Genomic DNA, 9,171 nt, shown 5'->3' on the forward strand with positions numbered 1-9,171 from the left:
ATGTTGTGATGGTGTTATGGGAGGTACCAACTTACTACTGTGATTTTAGGGGAAAATACTTCCCATAGTGATGCGGAGCCATTAATAGTATCACTTCCTCTAAATATTTCCACTCTTTACGAGTGAAGCTGTGGGTGGGGAATTTCTGTCATGGAAACTAGCCAAAAGGTTACAAAAGGTTCACGGACACTGTGCCATTTGATGACTGTGTGGTCGCTAACTGGTCCCATATATGCTAAGGGAAAGATGATTCTAAAAATACATCAGCGGGAAGCCTCTAGGGGAGCATGGTATGAAATTTGGTTCTCTTCGGGATCTAGCAAAGTGATTAGCAGTCACAGAGCCCGTTTGCTGACCTGGGGGAGGATGCAATGTAGAGTAAGTATTCAAATAGAGCCTTCCGCCAAGAGTTTATGTGGTAGGAGAAGCGGACATTGAGAAGGAAAGCCTTCCTTATTGTGCCCACAGTAAGCACAGTTCTCATGTGGGAGTTATGTTTTATCTCTGAGAGTCATTTTTATCTCTTTCTTCCTTCCACTTAAGGCCCCTTCCCTCCTTTGATGTCTTTTTCCTTCTGGCCCTCAGTTCTCTACTTCATTTACCTCTTATCTCCAGTTAAAACCTGTTTCTTTTTTTTTTTTTTTAAAGATTTTATTTATTTATTTGACAGAGAGAGAGATAGCGAGAGCAGGAACACAAGCAGGGGGAGTGGGAGAGGGAGAAGCAGGCCTCCCGCCGAACAGGGAGCCCGATGCGGGACTCGATCCCAGGACCCCGGGATCATGACCTGAGCCGAAGGCAGACGCTCAACGACTGAGCCATCCAGGCGCCCAAACCTGTTTCTAACATGCAGCAAAGCTTCACACCTCTGCTGGTTGTACTTTGTGCACGAGAGAGGGGGAAATTTGGGGAGCACTGTGCCTTCCTGAAATTATACTCTGAGCCTCCATCTTTGGCAATTACCTAGCACTCTCAATGGATAGAAATGATAGATGGTCATATGTTTACACAAAAGAACACTGTACAGCCATCAAAATAACTCATCAATGCCTATTTACATCAACATGGATAATCCTCAGAAATAATGTTGAGCCAAAGAGCCAGACATGGAAGAATATGTATGGTATGATTATATTTGTTTCAAGTTCCCAAACAGGCACAAATAAACTGCATATACAGTACACATAAATTATATATAAGTTAGTTTTTATAGAAATATGTTTATGCATGAAGTGCACATACACATATAATATATGTATACATATAGACATATGAGGCCGATCTAAAAAGAAAAGGAAGGGAATGTGATTAACACAAAATTTAAGACAGCAGTTCCCTTTTTTGGGGGGCATGGGTAGAAACAGGTACAATTGGTAGGCCGCTCGAATCAGGCTTCAAGTGTCGATAAAGTGAGCAGTAGTTCAACATGTATTTGTTTTATTTTCTATTATTATTTAGAATGTATGTCTACATAACATGTACTTCTTTGTGGTATGAAATGTTTCACAATATTTTACAATTTTTCTGAAGTGAAATTTACCTGGGTTATTAATCCTCATTTATCTTCCTTGGGAAAGGAAGGGAAGGGCTCAGGGAATAACAGCTGGTTATAAAAATTAAAGAGAAAGCTCATTGAGTTATAGACCTCCATTAGCCAACACTTCTAATCATCCGAAGCGAATGTGAAGAACATGGATGCATCGACACCTCCTTCAGCCATTGCCAAGTGACTTCTGAACCCCTGGGGAGGCTCACTCGAGGCAGAACCACCGTGTATGTAATGGAGCTTTGCGGTGTGTCAGTTTCACCTGGTCTACCATCACCAGCTGGATATTTGGGAGCCAGGGTGGGCACACTGAAGTTGTTTATTTGAATGATTAAAACTCAGCAGGGGGCGCCTGGCTGGCTCAGTCGGGTAAGTGACTGACTCTTCATTTCGGTTCAGGTCCTGATCTCCGGGTCTTGAGATCAAGCAAGCTCCGCCTGTCGGGTTCTGTGCTGGGTGTGGAGCCTACTTAAGATTCTCTCTCTCCCTTTCCCTTTGCACCCACCCTTCTGCTCTCACCCAAGTTCAATCTCTCTCTAAAAAAAAAAAAAAAAGTGCAGCAAAGGGTAGTGTGATCACCCCCTGCCTAGGACATCCCCATCGTTCCTGGGCGAGCGGCACTCCCAGGATGGGTGCTGGGTGGAATGAGATGCCCCTGTGACCTTGAGGAGCTCCTGCTCTAGAGAAGCTCTGCCAGTCTTCTCGCAAAGTCCTACCTTCCAGCGTCTGCATACTGGGTGTGCTGCCAGTACAATCAGTAACATGATTTTTTTTCTTTAAATCGACTCACTTTTTTTTTAACTTAAAGATGTTTATAGCATCAGATAATTTATACCACTCCTGCAGATAAATTACCAGTGCCATTAAGGTTAATAGAAGGTAATCATGAAAAATAGATGCGGGAGAACAAAACCATCCTGTTAACTTTTAGCTAGCGAGCATTGCCTGCCGATGGCTCTCAGCCCAAGGGCCCACTTTCTTTTTGTTTAAAATGATACTTGGCCAATGGTTAGAGAATGTTAAGATCAGGCCAAAATCAGAGGCTCGGAAGAGTGAAAATGGAGAAGTTTTCTATGACAAAGTCTAGTGACTCAGCATGATTTTAGGCCATATCTATATATCGTGTACCATGTAAAACTATCATATGGTGCACCACAGTTTGGAAATTTTGATCAAGTGACTTGCAAGGAGACAGATAAGCAGAAGGCAAATGGAGGGGGCTTTTTGTAAGATGCGGTACAGTTTTGTAGAGGACATGTTAAGTCTAAAGGTGCTCTCCCTGCGGCACCTGGTTGGCAGTCGGTGGAGCATGTGACTCTTGATCTCAGGGTTGAAGTTCGAGCCTCACGTTGGATGTAGAGATACTTAAAAACAGAAGCTTAAGGGAAAAAAAATAAAGGAGCTCTCCCTATGGTAGTACCTGGGTCCTTTCTGTAAGCAGGATCTCAGAAGGGGATGAAGAGGACCCTGAATGGATATGAGAGAGATCAAAATGCAGATATCTAAGATTAAATAGGGAATAGCGGATGACATGACCCGAGTGTCCACAGCGCTGTGTAGCAGATTGTCTCAGCTTCAATTTCACCAAAGCAGACCCTGACTCAGATTCAAGTGCATGTAGTTTAACAAATGATCCCAGGACACCCTGGTGGGGAGCAGAGAGTGGGGGATGGGTAGTGAGAAGGCACATGAAAGGCACATTATCAAGCCAGCTACCACTGAGCTTGAGCTCACGAGGAAACTTTGGGGCAAAGGTAAAAGGCTTGTCTTAGAGTTATTCCATTCAGGCCTGAGGGAGCTGGGATATTTATGGCCCATTGGAGAGTTAGTTTCTGGGCATTTTCATTTGCCTTTAAGCAATTACAGTGGCCCTACCTGGCTTAGAGAAAGCTCTCAGGTCTTTAGATAAAGATTCAGGCTGTTAGAAGTTAGTCCAGTTCTGGCAAACCATGAGAGACTCTTAGCTCTAGGGAGCAAACTGAGGGTTGCTGGAGGGGAGGTGGGCGGGGGGGTAGGGTGACACGGTGATGGGGATTAAGGAGGGCACCTGACAGAATGAGCACTGGGTGTTACATGCAATTGATGAATCACTAAAGTCTACCTCTGAAACTAATAATACATTACATATTAACTAAATTGAATTTAAATAAAGAATTAAAAAAAGGGAGGGAATAAAGGGATGTCCCCAAGAGGTGAGCAGCTTGTAAGAAAGACGAATTAAAGGAGTAATCATCCTCTTAACTATGACAAAAAAAAGAAGAAGATGACAAAGAAGAAGTTAGTTCAGTCCTGATGAGGCCGGAGGGATCTAGGTAGGAAACTGACTGCTTTTACTACACCCTCCCTCTGCTAGAAACTTAAAAAAACCGGTCCTGTTTAATCCTTACCAGAGCATTCCAAGAGAGCTAGTTCCCCTAATTTACATACAGAAAAAGAGGCACCGGAGCTGTTTCATTTGCGCAAAGTCATACACAGCCTGTGTTCTATACCTCTGGTTACACCTTTCTAGTCTTCTTTTTCAGTATTGAGGTGAAATTCACATAACATCAATTAGACATTTTAGAGGACCATTCAGCAACATTCAATATATTCACAGTACTGTGCAGTCACCACTTCTACCTCGATCCAAGACATTTTTGTCACCCCAAAAGGCAATCTCGGACGCATTAAGCCCTCTCTCCTCATTTTCCCCTCCCCCAGCCCCTAGTAGCCACCAATCTGCATTCTGTCTCTACTGATTGACCCATTCTGGATATATATATATATATATATATATATATATATATATTTTTTTTTTTTTTTTTTTAAGATTTTATTTATTTGACAGAGAAAGACACAGCCAGAGAGGGAACACAAGCAGGGGCAGTGGGAGAGGGAGAAGCAGGCTTCCCGCTGAGCAGGGAGCCCAATGTGGGGCTCGATCCCAGGACCCTGAGATCATGACCTGAGCTGAAATCAGGAGCTGGATGCTCAACCTACTGAGCCACCCAGGCGCTTCTTCCTCGGGATTCAGTTCTAAGCCAATCTCCTGCTTTCTCATTCGATACTTTCCCTCAGGTGTGTATTACCAGAACCCGAGGCTGCAATTACCAACTCTATGCCAAGGATCCCCAGACCTCTGCTTGGAGCTGTAGATATTGGTCAGTGTTGACTACCTGGCTGACATCTGCCTTTGGATCCATTCTAGAACTGAACTAACCTGGGCCTGGTCCCCACCAGCTTCACCAGTTTCTGTGATCGACAAGCAGCATCAACATCCATTTGGATGTGCAAACCAGGAAACTGGGGGTCATCTTTGACAATCCCCCCTCCCCCACTCTCCTTTTCTGTCCACCACAAAGCGCTGTTGATATTCCTTTCTAGATGACTTTTAAATTTGTGTAATCCCTTCTCCGCTGCCACCACTCTTGGCTGTACTCACACAGATATGCTCGCTTGGCTGACTTCATCCACCTTCTCATTGGTCTCCCTGTCTCTAGGTGTGGCCCCCTCCCATCCATTCTCCACACCTATGGAAAGGGATTTCTGAGAAATGCAAATCGGACCCCAGCACCTCTACATTCTGCGGGGCTTTTAGAATCAGCAGCATCTTTTATACTGAAACTTTGGGCTCATTTTGAGCCACTCCCCACTTCCCTCTTGTTGCACTGACCTTGATTTTGCCAGATAATTCTGTGATCTCCTACCTCAGGAAATGGTCTCCGCTGTTCCCTCTGCCTGGAGCATAGCCCTTGAGAACTCCTACGCCTTTTTCAGTTCTAGTCTCACCTTCCTTCTAGAAACCTCCCTGCCTCCCAGATGAGATCAGCTTCCCCTACAATATGTTCTGATCCTTATCACATTTGTGTAATTAGTGATTAACGTCTGCTTCTCTCCTGGACTGAAAGCTTTTTGGAAATAGGACAACATCAATTTTGCTTCATCCTATGTAAGTTTTGACTTAAACACAGCTGCCACACACTAGATAGGTGTTAAATACATGAATTAGCTAATTAATGAGAAATGAAGTGCCACCTTAAAGCTGATTTCACATCCTTCCCTCTCCCCTTTGCCCCATTCTTAAAACAGGAATGTCCTTGAAAATGGGGAGGAATTTCCTCCCAAACTTGGAAGGAAACAGAAACAAGGAGGAAAACCACTTGGTTGGTTCCCAGAGTTCTGTCACTTCTGGGTGAGAACCAGCTTCTGGGGGGAGGGGGGTGCTCCTCAAGGAAGGGTTAAGAAGACCAGAGCACCCACTCAGCTCTCATCACTGGCACAGGAGGAAAAAAACTGCTCACCAATGTCCACACAACTTTGAACAACGCATAACCCTTTTAGAATGGCTTCCCCCTTTCAAGTTGTATATGTTCTTCATATTGAAATAATTTCAGCAAGATAAAAACCCTTTGTGGAAGAAAGGCAATCAAATGAATGAACTAGTTACGTGACTTAGTAAATATTGAGAAAAGGAAGGATGAAGCTGTTGGGGTGGCCCAATGTGACCAAGTAGAACACCGTGCAATTTGTTCCCAACCCCTTAGAGATGATGCTAAGGACAAGGTCTCTGCAGAGCTGGACAGAACAAGTCCAATTCTCAATCATGGTTTCTTGTCCCCTCAAGGGTCGTTCCCAGAGGACCTGAAAATGACATTATAAATGACTCAAATCCACCATCAAGTGTAAGTGATAGCCCACATTTAGGAAGTATGGAAATCATTTAAAAAGAGCCAAAGCACAAGGTTATCACAGGTAAGCTCTCTGAGGAGGGCAGCAAGAGGGGAGGAGCTATCCAGCTCCTACACCAGGAAGCACCTACCCAGGATGATTCAAAAACTAGAATCATGTAGCTTTTAGGTTGCATTAAAGCCAATGCCTGCAGGTCACCTTGAAAGAAACCTGGAGTCCCCCTTTCCTCCTTTGGGGCATGTTGAGTCCCTCTGGGTTCCAGTTAAGGGGTATCAACAGTGGGGAACACTAACAGATGTCTGACACCAACTCAGGAAGTCAGTCTGAGTGAGTCTCCCCACCCCCTCAGGCCACAGCGAGTGTCTGGGAACTCACCCAGGGCAGGACCACTGTTGCTGGCTCATCGGGTCTTCCCTGGTGTTCTTGCCCTCTGTCTGACCAGGCAGGTGGGAGGTGGCAGCTTAGTCCTGCCTCATGATTATGCTTCTCTCTTGCTGCAGCCACCAGACTTGCTTCTAAAGGCAGCTGCAAGCATTTCCTTACTGGGCAACCACACACGTAGAATGTGAGTGGCGTCCGTACGTGTGTGTTTTTCCTTCCGGTTGCTGTAAATGATGTTGTCTCGGTTCATTTCCTCTCTGTGCCACATTTTTTTTTTTTTTCTCTGATACACAGGGGGCGATTTGTAGCTTAGGGACAGGTGGGAAATCTAGCTCTACTCTGGACTGCTTGCTATTTTGAGAAGAGAGGTGATCTTTAAATTATGATTGCAATGAAATGTAGGGCAGGGGCATAAGCTACTTTCTAGGCGGCATGGAGGCAAACATTAGGCTATTGCAAGGCCAACTAGATTAGGATTTTGTGGTTTTAGGGACTTAAAATATCCTAAAGATTTCCACTATAAATTGACGTGAAACATCTTTTCATTTAACCAGTATTTATTGAGTCTGTGCATTGCAAGAGGTACCCTGCTAGACATTGGGTACACAGATGGAGAATTCCTATTTCCAGTGTGGTATAGAAGCAGAGATTGAGCAAGGGAATTGGGAAGTTACTTAGTCCCAAATCCTTTGTCTTCTCACCGTGCTTTTGAGTCGCAGCCAAGTGGTATGGTCTGAGGCTAACCACCTGGTGGTTGCCCTTTAAATGCTTTTGATCTTTCTGTGACTCAGCTTCCTCATCTGTAAAATGGGAGTAGTCATAGGATTGTTGTGGGAATTGAATGAGTTGTTCTACGTAAAGCACTCAAGGGATGGCTGCCACAAGTATATGAGCGTTTGCTATTATCATTAGTGGCCAATTTTATTAGCATGAGCTCAGTTCTTTGCTTTTTGCCTTCTCTTTCCACTTCTTGTCCCTTACTGGTGCCTAGAGATGATTGGGGGACAGAGAGGGTGGAGGAGAGAGGGAGATGTTTTGAAGAATCAATACTCCCCAGTGATCCAGCGGCTTGGGATGCTCTTGCTTGCTCTATCATTAAGACAAGGAAAGCACTGTCCTTGGACTTCCCTTCATCCTTGTCCTCTGTTCATGCTGTATACTGCATTCTTGTGACTTCTATTTTGTTGTTGTTGTTTTGTTTTGCTTGAATTTCCTGTAATACTTCTCTGAAATTCAGATCCGTGTCATTTATTTTTAAATGTCGAGCTTGTCTGAATCATATTAAGGACATACTTGGCCCATAAGCAGATGCCACATTTAAACAAAGAAACAAACATTCAGCTCAATGCCTTGTGTAATTAGGACTTATAAATAAATCAATAACAAGAACATCTATGGCAATCTTCATATGTGTATTACATCCATAGGTATAATTAGCAATATTCATGATAAAAATATCATCTATTTTTTCTTTCTCTCTTCTTTTCCTTAAAAAAACACACCACTCTTGTGTACATGCTATATATCAGGAACTATTCCAGATTAGAGGTAGAATTATCCTATTCCCAAGTTTTATTTTATAGCGTAGCATATCCATAATAAATCAAGTGGAGCAGAAGCCTAAACAGTACCTATTTTTTTCAAAAATGTCCGTCCATGCATTTCCCATGATCCCATTTCTCCATTAAATATTTAAGCAGTTTAAATTTAAATGTGTCAATTTCAGAAAAAATGACTTGCCGTTGTACATAATACCCAAAGGTTAATGCTATCGAGTTGTCTCCGAAGTCAGTGACATCCTAGATAATATACAAGAAGCCTAAGCTTGGCCTTCAGATACAGAAAGCACTCGGGTTTGTCAGCTTGATTATCCTTAACTCTGTTCTTTTGTCTACATCCTCATGGCTTCCTTTCTCATTTGGAGCTGCCTGCACATCCCAAGCCTGAGGGCTTCAGAGTGGAGAGAGAGAGAGCGTGTCTGTCAAGGCTAACTAACTGAGGAGCTCAGACTTTGTCCAAACACAGATCACACTTGTTCTAGAAAAACAAGTGAAATGTTTTTTCCCACTTGGAAAGACGAAGGTATTCTATGTCTGTTTTCCTACTTAGATTTTTTTTCCCTTCTTTTTTTGGTTTGTTTTCTTCTTTTTTTGATTAGTGGCGGGTTATGCCACGTGTCAGGATTTTGACAAAGCCCAGACAGTTCTGACAACAAACAAACAACTGTAATTTCTAATCACTCTATCCAATGAAGACCGTGCTTACATTTTCATTTTTATTTAAACAATCTTCTTGACTGCTTTAATTAGCTTCTTCACGCCGGCTCAGTTAGCACCACGGATGGTTTATAACTACCTGTTAAGCAGTAGCCAAACCCCAGGCAACTGTTTTGAATTTGTCATGGGTGTTTGGTCCAAGAAGCAACTGTTGTATGGAGTGGAGTCTAAGGGGCGGGGGAGGCAGAAGTGGGGAGCATTTGAGAAGATAAAAAATTAAAAAAAATCTATGGCCAAGTTGTATGTGTGTGTGTATTTATGCTTCCATTTGCGTGACTCATTTCCCTCCACGACTGAATA

At 43.4% G+C, this 9,171-nt stretch overlaps 1 protein-coding gene across 1 annotated transcript in view; it reads right to left on the reverse strand.

Moving 5' to 3' along the window:
* NEDD9 (neural precursor cell expressed, developmentally down-regulated 9) overlaps positions 1-6,777 on the reverse strand; it is a 180,247-nt gene extending 173,470 nt beyond the window's left edge. The window contains exon 1 of the mRNA XM_036106553.2: positions 6,590-6,777. The gene's annotated coding sequence lies outside the window, so the exon portion shown is untranslated. The remainder of the gene's footprint in view (positions 1-6,589) is intronic.
* Between the last annotated feature and the right edge of the window lie 2,394 nt (positions 6,778-9,171).

The sequence above is a fragment of the Halichoerus grypus genome, chromosome 9, assembly GCF_964656455.1.
Source record: "Halichoerus grypus chromosome 9, mHalGry1.hap1.1, whole genome shotgun sequence".
NCBI lineage: Eukaryota > Metazoa > Chordata > Mammalia > Carnivora > Phocidae > Halichoerus > Halichoerus grypus.